General features: G+C 50.7%; 1 long non-coding RNA gene across 2 annotated transcripts in view; it reads left to right on the forward strand.

The window, feature by feature from the left end:
• The window catches only part of LOC142071639 (uncharacterized), a 115,262-nt gene that overhangs the window by 42,601 nt on the left and 53,666 nt on the right, over window positions 1-18,995 (forward strand). For both annotated transcript variants that reach the window (XR_012667786.1, XR_012667785.1), the window contains exon 2: window positions 18,118-18,198. This is a non-coding gene — a long non-coding RNA (uncharacterized LOC142071639). The remainder of the gene's footprint in view (window positions 1-18,117; window positions 18,199-18,995) is intronic.

The following is an 18,995-nucleotide window of genomic DNA, read 5'->3' on the forward strand; positions in this document are numbered from 1 at the left end:
CTGGCAGCAACAAAAGAATCTGTCAGACCCTTGAGGGAGTCACCCCCTCCCTTTGGGCAGTTTGGGATTGCGATGAGGTTTGGGACCTGACTCTGAAGGGGGGGTGGGGGAAGCCAGGAGGAAAGAAAGGACATGATAAAAGGGAGAGACATTTTGCCATGCTCTCTCTCTTCCACGTACATCTACAGACACCACCACTACCAAGCGACTGAACCACTGATCAAAGGGGTGAGCCTGGCTGAAGAGCCAGCCTGTGGTGAGAAGCATCTAAGTTTGTAAGGACATTGAAAGTGTTAAGATAATTTTAGAATGTATTTGCTTTTATTTCATTTGACCAAATCTGACTTATTATGCTTTGATTTATAATCACTTAAATCTATCTTTATAGTTAATAAATCTGTTTGTTTATTCTACCTGAAGCAGTGCATTTGGTTTGCAGTGTGTCAGAGACTCCCCTTGGGAGAAGAAGCCTGGTACATATCAATTTCTTTGTTAAATTGATGAACTTATATAAGCTTGCAGCATCTAGTGGGCATAACTGGACACTGCAAGACGGAGGTTCCTCGGGTTGTTTCTGGGACCGGAGATATTGGCTAGTGACATTCGCTTGCTAGTAGCTGGGAGCAGCTAACATGCTAGACGCTGTGTGTGAACAGCCCAGGAGAGGGGGTTCTCACAGCAGAGCAGGGTAAGGCTGGCTCCCAGAATCAAGGATTTGAGTGGCATAGCAGATCACCGGTCCAGACAACACCAGAGGGGAACATCACACCTGCATCCCTCACAACCACAACAAAAGAGCCACTTAAGATTCTGCCATCTCCCTTTGTTGCATGTAACTATTGTTATGGACTGCCCAAAATGACTCTCCCCATAGAAGCAGCAAAGAGTCCTGTGGCACCTTATAGACTAACAGATGTATTGGAGCATAAGCTTTCATGGGTGAATATCCACTTTGTCGGATCTGACGAAGTGGGTATTCACCCACGAAAACTTATGCTCCAATATGACTGTTAGTCTATAAGGTGGCACAGGACTCTTCGCTGCTTTTACAGATCCAGACTAACACGGCTACCCCTCTGATACCTTCTCCCCATAGAAGGGATTAAAATAATAAGCAGTAAGTGCTCTGAGCTTTAAGCCATTAATGGTATTGGGTGGGTTAGAGCTCTCTTCTTGGGGAGTTGAAGGTGAGGTTCTTTTGTGTTGCATAGTAGCTGCACAAAAGGTGGATAGATACCCAGGGCCACCTGACTAGGTCATGTGATCTTGGTGAGCAGCCCCAGGTAAAGTGTGCCAGGTCTGGGAGGAAAAGGGACACAGTTTGTTAAGCAGTATGACGTGAAGTCCTAGAGAGAGACAGAAGAGTTGTCTTCATTGCCAAAAAAGATGTTCTTTTACAGTGAGATAATTACCATGTGCTAATGAGCTCACTGTAAAATCCTAAGTAGTGTTATCATCTGCAGAATGTGTTTCTTGTAGAGCAATAATGTCAATGTTATGCACCTTAAGAACTCTTGAAAGATAGTTACAGTTAGCTTGCAGCAGACTGAGAGCTTCAACACTGGGTTGGTAAATACGTAGAGTTGGTCCTATGGTTCTCTGGTGCTGTCCCAGACAGGGACTCTAAAATTTTGTGTTGATAATCATACCCGGAGAGTGACAAATTGATGTCCAGTAGTCTTTTGATGACATTTGTTGTGCTAATCAACAACATGTAACAGAAGTACCATGTCATCTTAGAATCATCATAGAATCATAGAATATCAGGGCTGGAAGGGACCTCAGGAGGTCATCTAGTCCAACCCCCTGCTGAAAGCAGGACCAATCCCCAATTTTTGCCCCAGATCCCTAAATGGCCCCCTCAAGGATTGAACTCACAACCCTGAGTTTAGCAGGCCAATGCACAAACCACTGAGCTAGCCCTTCCCTCCTTCTTGGCAACAAGGGCACACTGCTGACTCATATCTAGCTTCTCGTCCACTGTAATCCCCAGGTCCTTTTCTGTAGAACTGCTGTTTAGCCAGTCAGTCCCCAGCCTGTAGCGGTGCATAGGATTCTTCCGTCCTAAGTGCAGGACTCTGCACTTGTCCTTGTTGAACCTCATCAGATTTCTTTTGGCCCAATCCTCTAATTTGTCTAGGTCCCTCTGTATCCTATCCCTACCCTCCAGCGTATCTACCTCTCGTCCCAGTTTAGTGTCATCTGCAAACTTGCTGACAGTGCAATCCACGCCATCCTCCAGATCATTAATGAAGATATTGAACAAAACTGGCCCCAAGACCGACCCTTGGGACACTCCGCTTGATACTGGCTGCCAACTAGACATGGAGCCATTGATCACTACCCGTTGAGGCCGATGATCTAGTCAGCTTTCTATCCACCTTATCGACCATTCATCCAACCCATACTTCTTTAACTTGCTGGCAAGAATACTGTGGGAGACCATATCAAAAGCTTTGCTAAAGTCAAGGAATAACCTGCTTTCCCCTCATCTGCAGAGCCAGTTATCTCATCATAGAAGGCAATTAGATTAGTCAGGCATGACTTGCCGTTGGTGAATCCATGCTGACTGTTCCTGATCACTTTCTTTTCCTCTAAGGGCTTCAGAATTGATTCCTTGAGGACCTGCTCCATGATTTTTCCAAGGACTGAGGTGAGGCTGGCTGGCCTGTAGTTCCCAGGATCCTCCTTTCCCTTTTTAAAGATGGGCACTACATTAGCCTTTTTCAAGTCATCCGGGACCTCCCCTGATCGCCATGAGTTTTCAAAGATATTGGCCAATGGCTCTGCAATCGCATCCGCCAACTCCTTTAGCATGCTCGGATGCAGTGCATCCAACCCCATGGACTTGTGCTCATCCAGCTTTTCTAAATAGTCCTGAACCACTTCTTTCTCCACAGAGGGCTGGTTACCTCTTCCCGATGCTGTGCTTCCCAGTGCAGCAGTCTGGGAGCTGACCTTGTTAGTGAAGGCAAAAAAAAAGCATTGAGTACATTAGCTTTTTCCACATACTTGGTCACTAGGTTGCCTCGCCCATTCAGTAAGGGGCCCACACTTTCATAGAATCATAGAATATCAGGGTTGGAAGGGACCTCAGGAGGTCATCTAGTCCAACCCCCTGCTCAAAGCAGGGCCGATCCCCAATTAAATCATCCCAGCCAGGGCTTTGTCAAGCCTGACCTTAAAATCTTCTAAGGAAGGAGATTCCACCACCTCCCTAGGTAACGCATTCCAGTGTTTCACTACCCTCCTAGTGAAAAAGTTTTTCTTAATATCCAACCTATACCTCCCCCACAGCAACTTGAGACCATTACTCTTTGTTCTGTCATCAGCTATCACTGAGAACAGTCTAGATCCGTCCTCTTTGGAACCCCCTTTCAGGTAGTTGAAAGCAGCTATCAAATCCCCCCTCATTCTTCTCTTCCACAGACTAAACAATCCCAGTTCCCTCAGCCTCTCCTCATAAGTCATCTATTCCAGTCCCCTAATCATTTTTCTTCCCCTCCACTGGACTTTTTCCAATTTTTTCACATCCTTCTTGTAGTGTGGGGCCCAAAACTGGACACAGTACTCCAGATGAGACCACATTGTAAATCAGTCTCTGCTTTGATCATTTGCTAGTGGCATCTCAGAGTTACACAAAGCCACTTTTGAAGCTAGTCACTGGCTCACTAATTCGGATTTGGTTATTTGAATGTTGCTAATCAACTCACTTGCCATATAATAGATGATGCTAGCAGGGACAATGCACATGTATTTGTTACTGAGATGTAACTAGATTAGACAGCTCACCTGCAATAGAGCTTGCCTCACTCTTTCAGGGTAAAAACTCCAGTGCTTTCGATTTAGGATTTTACAGTGAGATGGCTAGCACACAGTTATTTTGCTGTAAACCCTCCCCCACACACACCCCCGCCCACACACACACACACCCCTTTTCTGGCAGTGAAGACAAAGCTAGTGGGGTAACACAACTGCTTCTGGTGTGGGGCAGCAGTCCCTGGTTGAGGTTTCCTTCCTTGTTTAAGGAAACAGAACTAGTGTGCATTTTATAAACAAACAGGTTACACCACAGAATACCTGGCTGCATGACTGCTCCAAAGGGAAATTGACCTGCAAGGCCCTGGACAGGGGCAACACCACTATTGCCATTAAAATACTATATACACTACTCTGAAAGCAAAAATATAACAGAACCTAAACAATAATTTAAATGAGAATGCACGGTAAAGTTCTAGTCCTCCTAAAATACACCGATCGGCCACCAGAGACATATAATCTATCCCAGTTTATGCACTAAGGCCAGTGCATATTGGGACAAAGATATAGGCGTTTAGCCAGTGATGTATATTGACTCACACAGAGAAGAAATAATTGTACATAATCTCACGTGTATATGTATGTACCTCATTATTGAGTCTCTGTGCCTTATTCTTTTTAGTGTTTTCCAAGTACGTTTGAGTTAGAAATGTTTATTACATTTATTTCAATAAATTGAAGATGTAACATGCTAGCTACAGTGCACAAAAATATTTACAATGATTAAAATAAGACCATATCTCCAAAAGAAACCCCTAATCCAGCTCTTTGAAACTTTGAAATCTCCTTCACTATCTCATCAGTGCAGCCCCACTGTGGTTCTGACTCGATAGGCAGAGGATGTGTTTGCGTGAGCTTCTCTTGGCCACCATTATACCTGTGTGCAGAACTTGGACTTTAAAGTTGTATGGCTGTTGATGGACATTTATATTGGGTCAGAGCTATCTGGTTTGCTTCCACTCTAAATGCTTAGAGCTTCAAACGTTTATCTATCAATTGTAAATTCATTTGTATCTCTACTGGAACATAAGACTTCCCACACTGAATTAACCCAGTGTATTTAGTCCAGTACCCTCCCTCTGAAAGTGGCCAGTAGCCACTTCAAAGGAAAGTGCAAGAACCCCCATAATGAACAATTGTCAAATAGCCTGCATAAAGGGGAACTTTCCTCCTAACCCCTGACAGTTTGCAATTGCCTTATGTCCTGAAGCATGAGGGTTTGATCTCTTATATGTTGTATTGTCACAGGCTAGTCACTCCCACAGATGACACCTCCGCCTGGCTGCTCTGGGGAATAGCTCTCTTCCAGAGCCATACCCCTCCACCAATTGCGGTCTTTCAACCTGTTGTCCTCTCTCTTTCTCTCCTGTCCCTTTCACTCCAGAAGCTGCAGCTTCCTCTTCATGACTCAGCCCCCCAGCCAGGTCACTATGTGGTTTCCTCTTCCACGGTACAGCATCTCACTGGACCTGATGTCCAGGCAATGCCTCTCTATCAGTAGCTGGTAGGGGAACCTGGGCCCACCCACTACTCCAGCTTCCAGTCCAAGGACCCTGAAATATGAAGCCAAGGTCTGTTCAGTCTCCAACCTTGCTGCTCAGGCCCTGGGCTGCTTCCTACTCACCTCCCACAGGCTCTCTTCTCCACCCTTCTCTCTTTAAGGCAGGGGAAGGCAAACCACGGCCCGCGGGCCAGATCCAGCCTGTCAGAGCTTTCAGTCCGGCCCACAGGATTGCCAGCCCCCTGGCGCAGTGGGGCTTAGGCAGGCTCCCTGTCTGCCCTGGCCCCATGCCACTCCCAGAAGTGGCCGGCACCACATCCCTGCGGCCCCTGGTGGCGGACAAGGGACAGAATCATAGAATATCAGGGTTGGAAGGGACCTCAGGAGGTCATCTAGTCCAACCCCCAGAGGGCTTCCTGCTCTGCCCTCGCCTGTAGACATCACCCCCTGCAGCTCCCATTGACTGGGAACAGGGAACCATGGCCAATCAGAGCTTCAGGGGTGGTACCCACAGGCAAGGGAAGCATGCGGCGGAGCTGCCTGCCTTACCCCACCACCCAGGGGCCACTGCCGGACATGTTGGCCACTTCCAGGAGCGGTGCAAGGCCAGGGCAGGCAGGTAGCCTGCCTTGGCACTGCTGCGCGCGGCTACCACCCTGGAGCTGCTCAAGGTAAGTGGCACTGGGCTGGAACCCGCGCCCCGAGCTCCTCCTGCATCCTGCATCCCAAACCTCTGCCCTGAGTCCCTTAATCCTTGCCTTGAGCCCCCTGCCGCACCCCTCCTGTGCCCCAACCCCCTGCCCTGAGCCCCCTCCCACACTCCACACCCCTTACCCTGAGCCCCTTCCTGTACACCATACCCCATCCCACACCCTGCACTCCCTCCCGCTCCCCAACCCCAGCCCTACATTCATGGCTCTGCATACAATTTCCCCACCCAGATGTGGCTCTCAGACCAAAAAGTTTGCCCACCCCTGCTTTAAGGTATACCCTTCCCCCAGGGCCAGGCTCCTACTCTTTTTCTGGGATCCCTTCTTCCCACTTTAATGCACGGAGGATGGCTGCAGATTTCCTCACTTCAGCCCTTTCTGTTGCTAGCTTCCTGGCTTTATACTAGCCCAGCGCATGCCTGCTCAGGTGAGCTTCATCTTTCAATCAGGAGTTGTACCGCCAGCCTAATCCCCTCATGTGGGCCCTATCATATTAATTGGCCCTTTTTGAGCTTCTTTCACTCTTTTAGGGTTGTTGTGGGGTGGACACCCCCTCACATGTATCTTGTCCAATGTAACTGTGGATGTTTTTATTATCCATATAAATAAATGTCTAAGGCTGAGATTTGTAAAAGTATTTTCAAGGTAATGCTCCATTCAGCATTGCAACACCTGATTTAAGAGCCTACATCCAATTGACTGTCAATCGATTTTGATTCCCAAGTACCTAAATCCCTTTTGAATATGAGATTTAGACTCCTAAATCAATTAGGTATTGCTATGCTGAGAGCAGCAATGCCTAAATACCTTTAAAAATTGGGCCCTAATCCTTTTATAAATTCTGCTTAGCTCTTGATCAGATGTTAGTTGGTGGAAATGAGTTCTGCAAATTGTGTTTTGTGTAAAAAAAGTATTTCCTTTATCAGTGTTAAATTTGTAGCCCTTAACTTTCATTGGATGGGAAAGGATATATAGGAGCAGCTAAATAATAGTGTCCATTTACATTCTCCCATTGTTGTGTCCCCTCTTATTTTAGCTCCTTTCTAAACTTAAGTCCCAGGCTATTTCTCTCTCTCTTCAAACAGAAACCTTTCAATGTGGCTAGTAATTTTTGTTACCTAGCTGCTGATCACTTTAATTTCTGTTGTCTCTTTTGAGCTGGGTTGACCAGAACTGATCACAGCACTCAGGTTGAAGGTGTTCCAGTGATTTATAATATGTCAATCTTTATTGTTTTCTATACCATTTTATTTATTGTTTGCTTTTTGACAACTGCTATATTCTAAACACATAACCATAAATAATTTCTAAAACTTGTTTTTTTTTTAAATTATAAAACTTTCTTGGACAACATAAATATATCTGACTGAATAACAGTCTTCAGTTAGACAGTTTTCCATTGATTGTCTAGTTAGTCATCAGTACCTTCCCCTATTCAATCAGCTCTATTTAGAAGATCAAAAACTATTAATTGAATTATTCATAATTTTTTTTGGCAATCAGTGGAGTAGTTTATTTACAATTTTTTTGATTATTTAGCCAGCCCTAAATGTAAGTGTTGGATTTCTTAGCAAAATTAACTACAAGTTAACGTTCAGGAAAAAAACCTGTTATAACATACATATATGTATGTATACACACACAAAATATAAATTTAATTAGAATTTTAGCTGGAGTCTGTCATAAGTGAGCAGAGGAAAGGATCCATATTGCTACAGCTACAGGCTGTGAATCAAAAACAAAAACCAGGAAAAAGAAAAGTGGAAACAAAATGACTGGAGTTTCCCAAGGTAGAGCTTGGATATATCTATATAGATATAGAGATATATACACACACACACACACACACCTTTAACATATATATGCATATAGTGATAGACCCAGGCCAGTTGGGTATAGCAGAGTAGTCCTGGAAGTGGGCAGGTGGAAGCCCGCCCACTACTAAAGAACCTCCCCCAGCCTAAGGGGAGGATCTACAGGTTCAGGATTACAATAATTACAGGGGACAACTAAGGAGATAACAGGAACGGGAGTGAGGTCATAGGGATAAACGAAGGGAACCGGATGGGGACACCAAGCAGAGAACTCTGGACAGCGCCCACTGCTCCTTGAAGGTGTCAAGGGAGGCAGCAGACGCTCCCAGAGGAACTCTGCCCGGATGCGTGAACAGACTGAGAAGCACAAATAGGCCCCACAGTCACAGGAAACCCCGTCGGCCAACCTCCTCTCCCTGGTTTTGAAAATGGCCATTTTGGCCAGGGCTAGGAGGAGGTTGAGAAGGATGTCCCTTGACTTTGTGAGGCCATAGATAGGGAGTGCATAGACAAGAAGGTGAGGGGAAAAGTGCAACCAAAACCATAATAATTTATCTAGGAGGAGCCGGAATAGGGGCTGCAACCTGGCGCACTCCAGATATACGTACACCAAGGTCTCCCTCATGCCGCTAAAGGGGCAGGTGTCCAGGAGGGGAGTGAACCGCACCAAGTACACACCTGTGCTCACAGCTCTATAAAAGAGCCACCAGCTGATGTCCCTGGCGGGCCTTGGGACAAGGGTAGGGCAGGACACAAGAGCGAGGCGCACGAATGTGTACAGATGTTTTCTTGGCATGGTCTGGAACCGAACTGGCTGCAAGTCGTGCAGTCAGCTCACAGTAAAGGGGTGGGATGGCCTGGCAGGTCCACGGGGCCCAATGAAAAGGTCCGGAGGGCCTGGGGTGGAGGATGGGTGTGGCGTGACCTCTCGCAGGACCTGGTGGAGGAAGACCCAAGCAGTGGGCGGTAAAGCAACCCTCACCTCCTGAAGTACATGCCAGGGAGTACCAGGCCTGGAGAGCCCCATGTGCTGAGCGAGCATCAGGGGATCCAGCCAGTCTCCCCGGTCGTAGTCCAGGAGGTCTCCGACCCTGGTGACTTCTGCCAGGATGAACCTCTGGCACACCAAGGGGGACTCTGGCACCTGCACCCAGAGCTGGGAGTTGTGTAGCAGGGGCTCTGTGAGGAGATCCAACCCCTCGGCAGCTGCCACGGACCTGGTGGCTGAAACCAGTTTCCAGGTCTGGAAGAGGTACTGGTAGAAGACCGGCAGCTCGGAGAGGTCTCGCGGAATACCTCTCGGATGGAGATAAAGGAGCTGTTGGTCATATTGGAGCCCGTGGAAGCGGCGCAGGAAGGTGTGTACCAGTACACTCCACTCTGGAGTGCCTGCACCATAAAGGAGCCTCTGTAGGGCCTGGAGGCGGAAGACATGGACCTGTGTGCGCAGGCACTTCAGGCCCTGTCCTCCCTCCTCCAAGGGCAGATGAAGGACCCCTGCAGAGACCCACTGTAGTCCTGGCCAGAAGAACTCCAGAACCAATGTCCGGAGGTTGGCCAGGAAGCCTGGGGCTGGGACCTGGGTGTTAAGCCAATGCCAGAGCATGGACAGGACTAGTTGACTGAGCACCAGTGCCCTCCCTCGGAGCGAGAGGCACCAGAGTAGTCCTGTCCATCTCCGGAGCTGCTCTGCCACCCTGTCCTCTAAACCTTGCCAGTTCTCCAGCGGAGACGGATGCATGGCAGAAAGGTAAACGCCAAGATAGAGCAGCGGACCCACTCTCCATTGGATGGCCTGAAGCGTGGGTGGGAGGGAGCTTGCTTGCCACCCATCCCCGACCACCAGGCCAGAGCTCTTGACCCAGTTGATCCGGGTGGAGGAGGCTGCCGTGTAGATGGCCTGGCAAGCCTCCACCTGCACCAAGTTGCCTGGGTCCTGGACCACAAGGAACATGTCATCGGTTTACGCCAACAGGACCAGCTGCAGCTCCAGCTGTTGCAGCACCAACCCTCTCAAACTCCAGTGGCGGAGACAGAGGAAGGGCTCAATCGCCAGAACATACAGCTGGCCCGAGAGGGGGCACCTCTGCCGTACTCCCCGCCCGAAGCTGACTGGCTCAGTCAGGGTCCAGTTGAGCCTGACCAGACACTCCCTGGAGATGTTCAGCACCTGGAAAAACCCCACAAACTGGGGCCTGAACCCGAACGCTCACAGAGTGCCCAGGAGATACCCGTGGTCCACCCTGTCAAATGCCTTCTCCTGATCCAAGGACAGAAGGGTGAATGACAGACCATCCCTACACCTGAGCTCCAAGAGATCCCGGACCAGATATGGATTGTCAAAGATGGTACGGCCCGAGACAGCGTAGGTCTGGTTGGGGTGGACCACATCCACCAGCACGAACCCCAGCCACAGCGAGATGGCTTTCTCTATCACTTTGTAGTCCGTGCTGAGGAGCGAGACGGGAGGCCAATTCCGAAGGTCACAGGGGTCCCCTTTGTTTGGGAGCAAGGTGAGCACAGCTCGCTTGCATGACAGGGGGAGAAACCTGCTTGCCAAGGACTCAGCCCAGACAGTGACAAGGTCCAGGACGAGGACATCCCAGAACACGCAGTAGAACTCCACGGTCAGCCCGTCCATGCCCAGGGATTTATTGGTGGGCATGTGGCGAAGGGCTTCTGAGAACTCAACCAGAGTGAGAGACAGCTCTAGCCAGTCCCGGTCGCCCACACTGACCATTGGGAGTCCATCCCAGAGCACTCTGCAAGCTTCAGGATCAGTTGGATCTGGGGAGAAAAGGCCCATGTAGAAGGCCCTGGCCCTCCCACGCATCTCCTCTAGATCCGTGAGCGGGGTGCAGTCCTCTGTTAGGAGGCAGGTCACATGCTTCTTGGCCCCCCTCTTTTTTTCCAGGGCATAGAAGAAGCGGGAGCCATCATCCATCTCCCGAAGGAGTCGGATGTGGGACCGAACAAAGGCACACCGGGCCTGATGGTCCTCAAGGGCCCAGTGCTCCTCCTGCTTCTCCCAGCACACTCTGCAGAGGGATGGATCCTCGGGGCTGGCAGCCAGATGCCTCTCCATCTCTAAGACCTCCCGTTCTAACTGCTCTATCATCGCATCCCTCCGTCGGCTGGCACCCCGGGTGTAATTGCGGCAGAAAAGCTGGGCGTGCACCTTCCCCATATCCCACCACCACCGCGCTGAGGGAAAGGAGCTCCTCTGCTCTTACCAGGCCAGCCAGAACTCCTGGAAGGATGCCACAAACCCCACATCTTCCAAAAAGCTGTTATTAAAGTGCCAATAAGCCAGCCCCAGCCTCTCCGCGCAGAGAGAGGCTATCACAGTTGCTAGGTGGTAATCTGAGAATGGGGCTGGCCAGATGCTGGAGGAGTGGGCCCATGAAAGGTGACAGTGTGATAAGTAAATGCAGTCCAACTGAGAGTGGCACAACTGATGGGCCTCCAACTGGAAGAAGGTGAATGTTAAGACGTTGTCTGGGTGGTGATCGCACCAGACGTCCACCAGGGAGTGATGGTCGACAATCTACTGGAGGACGTCTGTGGCAGCCAGGCATTGCTCGGTCTCCAAGGGCTCCCGCTCCTCGAGGGTGGTGTTAAAGTCCCCACACAGGACCAGGCACTCACGAGGATCCAAAGAGCTGAGGAAGGCGGACACCTGCCGATAAAAGCGCAGCCGCTCAGGGCCTGATGTCGGGGCGTAAACGTTGACGAGGTTGACCACTAGCCTCTCCATATGGACCCAGAGGTGCAACAGGCGTCACAGCCTCAGCAACCCCCAGCACCTCGGGCCATAGGTCGGAGGAGAACAGGGTCCTCCAGCCGTACGAACTGTGAGGTGGCTAATATAGACCCTGTCCCCCCAATCCAGCCGCCAACTTGCTTCGGCGACTGGATCTGTATGAGCCTCCTGCAGGAAAACCACAGAGTACCTCCCCTCCCGAAGGAAGGAGAGCACCTGGCACCTGCGGAGACCCATCCTACAGCCCCGGGTGTTTAACGTTGCGAAGATGATGGGTGCCATGGGGAGGGCTGGGGGGATGCTCCCTGGCAGGGACGCTCACAGCTCCCGTTGGGCCGCACAGCAAACCGTGACCTACTCCATAGGTGAGCAAAGAGTCACGGAAACAGTGGGCCCGCTGGTAGGCCGAAGCGGCTTGCCTCCCGGTCCCTTTACCCTCCCCCAGAATGGCCCTTACTGCCCAGAGGATTTGATAAAAGTCCCCCCATGGCTGGAGAGCCAGCTGCACCTTGTTCTGGGACCCATGGGTGTCCTGGAGAAACTCTCACAGCTCCTCTCGCAGCCTATCAGGGGGCGGAGTTACAGGCCACTCGCCATCCTCGAGTGGGGCCTCTGTTGAAGCCCCATGGCCTACCGAGACGGGCAGGCAGGGGGCGGACCCCCAGCGTGGCACCTGATGTGCTGGTGCCACACAGCCCACCTCAGACCCCGGCTCAGTAGGGGGCGGTAGAGGGAAAATAGGAGCCACTAGGGGGTCGGGACAGAGGAACATGAAGGCCGCTCCTTGGGGGGGGCGGGTCATCCTCTAGGAAGGGAAAGGAGACAGCCTCAGGGGCGGCAACAGCAGCATAGGAGGTGGAGGGGAGGCGGGCAGGGTCAACATCAGGGGCAGAGGCAGGACAGGGCTTAGGAGCAGGGTCGGGGAGAGGGGCAGAGTCAGAATCGGGAGCCCTAGCAGCCAAGCTGCCAGGTGGGGGTGCCTCTCGGTCAGGTGCAGGGGTCTGGGGAGTGGGCCCTTGGTGATGCCGGGCTCTTGCTCCATGGCAGGTGTCGTGGAGAATCAGGAGTGGGGCCACCGTCTGGGGAAGAGGTCGGCTGCCCTGCATCAGCAAGGGATGCCCCTGGTGACTCAGGGCCCAGCCGTGTGGCAATGGCCGTTGCCTGCATGGGCTTTGCGGCTTGTAGTGGGGTGCCATCCATGGCCGGGCTGGTGGAAGAGTCCAGGAGTCCCTCGGAGATGGGAGCAGAAGCATGGTTGGGTGGGGACAAGGGGGCCGGGGTGAGGTAACCCAGATCGAGGCCTGCTGGCAAAGGGTCGTACTCCCCATGGATGACTGGTGTTAGACCCAGGGACTCGATCTCCTTGAAGATGGAAGGAAAGTCACCACCCACCACCCTAGGACATCTTCGCCAGCACCCAAAGTGACACTCGTCTCGGGGCTAGCAGGGGCCTTAGGTGGCAAGGGAGCAGGAGGGGATCCATCTGGTGCCACCCCAGGGAGGGGCTCCAGAGGAGGTGCAGTACTACCCTCCATTGCCACCACATCGTCCCCAGCCGGCTCTGGCAGATGCGATTCACCTGGGGGCAAAGCAGAAGGCTCAATCATAGAATCATAGAATATCAGGGTTGGAAGGGACCTCAGGAGGTCATCTAGTCCAACCCCCTGCTCAAAGCAGGACCAATCCCCAATTAAATCATCCCAGCCAGGGTTTTGTCAAGCCTGACCTCAAAAACCTCAAAAGGAAGGAGATTCCACCACCTCCCTAGGTAACGCATTCCAGTGCTTCACCACCCTCCTAGTGAAATTTTTTTTCCTAATATCCAACCTAAACCTCCCCCACTGCAACTTGAGACCATTACTCCTTGTTCTGTCATCTGGTACCACTGAGAACAGTCTAGATCCATCCTCTTTGGAACCCCCTTTCAGGTAGTTGAAAGCAGCTATCAAATCCCCCCTCATTCTTCTCTTCCGCAGACTAAACAATCCCAGTTCCCTCAGCCTCTCCTCATAAAAGTCATGTGTTCCAGTCCCCTAATCATGTTTGTTGCCCGCCGCTGGACGTTTTCCAATTTTTTCACATCCTTCTTGTAGTGTGGGGCCCAAAACTGGACACAGTACTCCAGATGAGGCCTCACCAATGTCGAATAGAGCGGAACGATCATGTCCCTCGATCAGCTGGCAATGCCCCTACTTATACAGCCCAAAATGCCATTTGCCTTCTTGGCAACAAGAGCACACTGTTGACTCATATCCAGCTTCTCGTCAACAGTAACCCCTAGGTCCTTTTCTGCAGAACTGCTGCCTAGTCATTCGGTCCCTAGTCTGTAGAGGTGCATGGGATTCTTCCGTCCTAAATGCAGGACTCTGCACTTGTCCCTCTTGAACCTCATCAGATTTCTTTTGGTCCAATCCTCTAAATTGTCTAGGTTCCGCTGTATCCTATCCCTATCCTCCAGCGTATCTACCACTCCTCCCAGTTTAGTGTCATTTGAAAACTTGCTGGTGGTGCAGTCCACACCATCCTCCAGATCATTAATGAAGATACTGAACAAAACTGGCCCCAGGACCAACTCTTGGGGCACTCCGCTTGATACTGGCTGCCAATTAGACATGGAGCCATTAATCACTACCCACTGAGCCAGACGATCTAGCCAGCTTTCTCTCCACCTTATAGTCCATTCATCCAGCCCATACTTCTTTAACTTGCTGGCAAGAATACTGTGGGAGCCCATATCAAAAGCTTTGCTAAAGTAAAGGAATAACACGTCCACTGCTTTCCCCTCATCCACAGAACCAGTTATCTCGTCATAGAGGGCAATTAGATTAGTCAGGCATGACTTGCCGTTGGTGAATCCATGCTGACTGTTCCTGATCACTTTCTTTTCCTCTAAGGGCTTCAGAATTGATTCCTTGAGGACCTGCTCCATGATTTTTCCAAGGACTGAGGTAAGGCTGACTGGCCTGTAGTTCCCCAGATCCTCCTCCTTCCCTTTTTTAAAGATGGGCACTACATTAGCCTTTTTCCAGTTGTCCAGGACCTTCCCCAATCGTCATGAGTTTTCAAAGATAATGTCCAATGGCTCTGCAATCACATCTGCCAACTCCTTTAGCATGCTCAGATGCAGTGCATCCAAACCCATGGACTTGTGCTCATCCAGCTTTTCTAAATAGTCCTGAACCCCTTCTTTTTCCACAGAGGGCTGGTCACCTCCTCCCCATGCTGTTCTGCCCAGTGCAGTAGTCTGGGAGCTGACCTTGTTCAAGAAGAAAGAGGCAAAAAAAGCATTGAATACATTAGTTTTTTACACATCCTCTGTCACTAGGTTGCCCCCCTCATTCAGTAAGGGGCCCACACTTTCCTTGACTTTCTTTTTGTTGCTAACATACGTGAAGAAACACTTCCTGTTACTCTTAACATCTCTTGCTAGCTGCACCTCCAAGTGTGATTTGGCCTTCCTGATTTCACTCCTGCATGCCTGAGCAATATCTTTATACTCCTGCCTGGTCATTTGTACAAGCTTCCATTTCTTGTAAGCTTGTTTTTTGTGTTTAAGATCAGCACGGATTTCACTGTTAAGCCAAGCTGGTCGCCTGCCATATTTACTATTCTTTCTACACATCGGGATGATTTGTTCCTGTAACCTCAATAAGGATTCTTTAAAATACAGCCAGCTCTCCTGGACTCCTTTCCCCCAGGAGATCCTGCCCATCAGTTCCCTGAGGGAGTCAAAGTCTGCTTTTCTGAAGTCCAGGGTCCGTATTCTGCTGCTCTCCTTTCTTCCTTGTGTCAGGATCCTGAACTCGACCATCTCATGGTCACTGCCTCCCAGGTTCCCATCCACTTTTGCTTCCCCTACTAATTCTTCCTGGTTTGCGAGGTCAAGAAGAGCTCTGCCCCTAGTTGGTTCCTCCAGCACTTGCACCAGGAAATTGTTCCCTACACTTTCCAAAAACTTCCTGGATTGTCTGTGCACCGCTGTATTGCTCTCCCAGCAGATATCAGGATGATTGAAGTCTCCCATGAGAACCAGGGCCTGCGATCTAGTAACTTCCGTTCGTTGTCGGAAGAAAGCCTCGTCCACCTCATCCCTCTGGTCTGGTGGTCTACAGCAGACTCCCACCACGACATCACCCTTCTTGCTCACACTTCTAAACTTAATCCAGAGACTCTCAGGTTTTTCTGCATTTTCATACTGGAGGTCTGAGCAGTCATACAGTGCAACTCTTACATACAATGCAACTCCCCCAACTCTTGTGCCCTGCCTGTCCCTCCTGAACAGTTTCTATCCATCCATGACAGTACTCCAGTCATGTGAGTTATCCCACCAAGTCTCTGTTATTCCAATCACATCATAATTCCTTGACCGTGCCAGGACTTACAGTTCTCCCTGCTTGTTTCCCAGGCTTCTTGCATTTGTGTATAGGCACTTAAGAAAACACGCTGATGATCACGCTTTCTCAGTATGAGGCAGGAGTCTTCCCCTCTTGCGCTCTCCTGCTTGTGCTTCCTCTCGGTATCCCACTTCCCTCAGGGCTTTGGTCTCCTTCCCGCGGTGAACCTAGTTTAAAGCCCTCCTCACTAGGTTAGCCAGCCTGCTTGCGAAGATGCTCTTCCCTCTCTTCGTTAGGTGGAGCCCGTGTCTGCCTAGCACTCCTCCTTCTTGGAACACCATCCCGTGGTCTAAGAATTCAAGCCTTCTCTCCGACACCACGTGCGTAGCCATTCGTTGACTTCCACAATTCGACATGTCTTTTCCTTCCACAGGGAGGATGGATGAGAACACCACTTGCAGCTCAAACTCCTTTATCCTTCTTCCCAGAGCCATGTAGCCTGCAGTGATCCGCTCAAGGTCATTCTTGGCAATATTATTGGTGCCCACGTGGAGAAGGAGGAAGGGGTAGGAATCTGAGGGCTTGATGAGTCTCGGCAGTCTCTCCGTCACATCGTGAATCCTAGCTCCTGACAAGCAGCAGACTTCCCAGTTTCCCGGTTGGGATGGCAGATAGATGACTCAGTCCCCCTGAGGAGGGAGTCCCCGACCACCACCACCACCCGCCTCCTTCTCTTGGGAGCGGTGGTCGTGGAATCCCCATCCCTAGGACAGTGCATCTCATGCCTTCCAATCGGCGGCGTCTCCTTCTGCTCCATTCTCTCAGATGTATCATCTTGTCCACTCTCTGCATTAGTACCTGTGGAGAGAACATGAAAACGGTTGCTTACCTGTATCTGCATTGCTAGTATATGGACGCTCCCCTTTCTTCTTCTGGAGGTCACATGCTGCCAAATTTCTTCACTGTCCTTCTATCCCCGCTGCGCAGCCTGCTCTGAATCTTCAGAATGTTGTGTTCATAGAAGCATATCCTGACGTCTGTCCAGGAAATCTTCAATTTCTCTTATGCAACGCAGGGTGGATACTTGTTTCTCCAGACCTTGAACCTTCTCTTCCAATATGGAGACCAGCTTGCACTTTGTACACTTCTGTCCTGTGGAAGAGAGACAAATATGGCACATCCTGTGCAGGTAACAGCTGAACGCTCACCATCCATCTTACCTTCCTTCTACGAGCTTCCTCAGAAGTTGTAGTAACTACTCAGAGAAGCCAGCAAGATGAAAACCTCAGTGGGCTCTCCCTGGGCAAACTCCCTCTGTTAGCCTCTCCACTATTCGCCGTTCAGCTGACTGGCTTTTTATTACAGTCAGGTTCACTCAAGGCTCACCTGGAACAAAGCACTCCCAATTCAAACTTTTCAAACAATCAAGCACACGGTCAAACTGACAAACTGTCCCCGCAACAGACACTCAGATACTCACCACCACAGCCCCCCTAATGCAGCACTTAGCGTACCTCCTCTTGGACAGATCGCAGGCAAACTCCCTCTGTTAGCCTCTCCGCTGTTTGATGTCGGTGGACCCCTTCTTGGTCTTTCGGGGGGGCTTCTGCATCAGATGGGAGGAGCGGAGCTTGAGCCTTCCACTTGCCCCGCTTCCCCTGTATTTGGACCCAGTCCTCCATGGCATCATCTGTGGGCTGGACAGCAGGGATCGGGTCGGGGGGCAAGGGCATTGGTACAGGTACTCAGGGAGGTAACGGTGGGGTAGTACAAGAGAGGGAAGATTCCCACTGGGGCAGGCCCTCTCCCATGCCCAGTGATAATCCCACCGCACCCTCCTCCATAGGCTCCTCCAGACTGCATGCAGCGGAGGCGGGGCTCTCCCACTTTGTTGATCGAAACAGGAGCTAGAATTAACAATGGCAGGAGTCTCGGTCTCAGGTTTGCCTCCCTTCCCGTATCTATCAGTGGCGGGTTTATGTTCCCAGATATGACTCAGACAGGATAAAGGTACAAGAAGTTTATTTAATGGGGTGGCAAGGACTCCCCAAATAACAAGGTGAGACAAATAAAACAAGGCAGGCTGTATCAATAGGGATTTGTATACAGGAATCAAAATGACAATGGCTTTACCATCTCTAGCAGCTTGATCTGATTATGTCTTCTCTTCTTCAAGATGGATGCAGCACGGCTGGGCAGCTGGATCCCTCAGATGTGAATAGGACCTCAGGGCAGGAGCAGATGAGCATCTTCTTGGGTAAGATATGAGTATTCGGGTAATTGAATCCCTCCCCCTCCCTTCACCTGTATCGTCGTGTGTGGAGCAAGCAATCACCTAGATGCGTATAGGTGAGTATATCCCCTGCTAAGATGACCCTGTTGGGGTGAATGACCTACCCTCAGTCACTTACTTTGTCTCAAACAGACAGCAACAAGACTCTGCCACTCAGGTGGGTAGCCCCGATCTAATCTGAGCACCGCCTTACATAGACATTGGGTTGCTAGGCTGATTGACGTAACTACCATTTCCTGCCTAAACATAAAAAGGCGCCAAACTCGGAGTGAGGAGGGGACAAGAAGGGTTTACAAAATGGATGCCTAGTTGTCCTTTAGAGGATCCAAGATGGCCTTAGGATTTTTACCTCTACAGTCTGGGCGCGCTGGGGGAGGTGCCTCTAGGGCCTGAATGGGAGCAATGATGGGCTGGAAAGGAGGAGGGGCGATTCTTTTTCTTATATAGGCTCCTATTACCCCCCACCCCCTGTCCTGATTTTTCACACTTGCCGTCTGGTCATCCTAGGGTGTGCACATGTGTGGGTCCCAGCTGCTCCCTGCCCCCCTCATTGAAGCAGGTGTGCAGGGTTACTGCCCTGGGAACTGCAGGGCACCAGTGGACATGGGGCCAGCTGCAGACATGGGCGTGGGGTAAGGCTAGCTGGAGGCAGAGGGTGAAGGGCTGGCTGCGGGCAAGGCAGGGGCTGCATAGTTGGCTGGAGACAGGAGAGTGCGGGGTTGGCTGGAGGCAGGACAGGGGCTGGCTGGAGGTAGGGGCTG

Source organism: Caretta caretta, chromosome 3, assembly GCF_965140235.1.
Source record: "Caretta caretta isolate rCarCar2 chromosome 3, rCarCar1.hap1, whole genome shotgun sequence".
Lineage (NCBI taxonomy): Eukaryota > Metazoa > Chordata > Testudines > Cheloniidae > Caretta > Caretta caretta.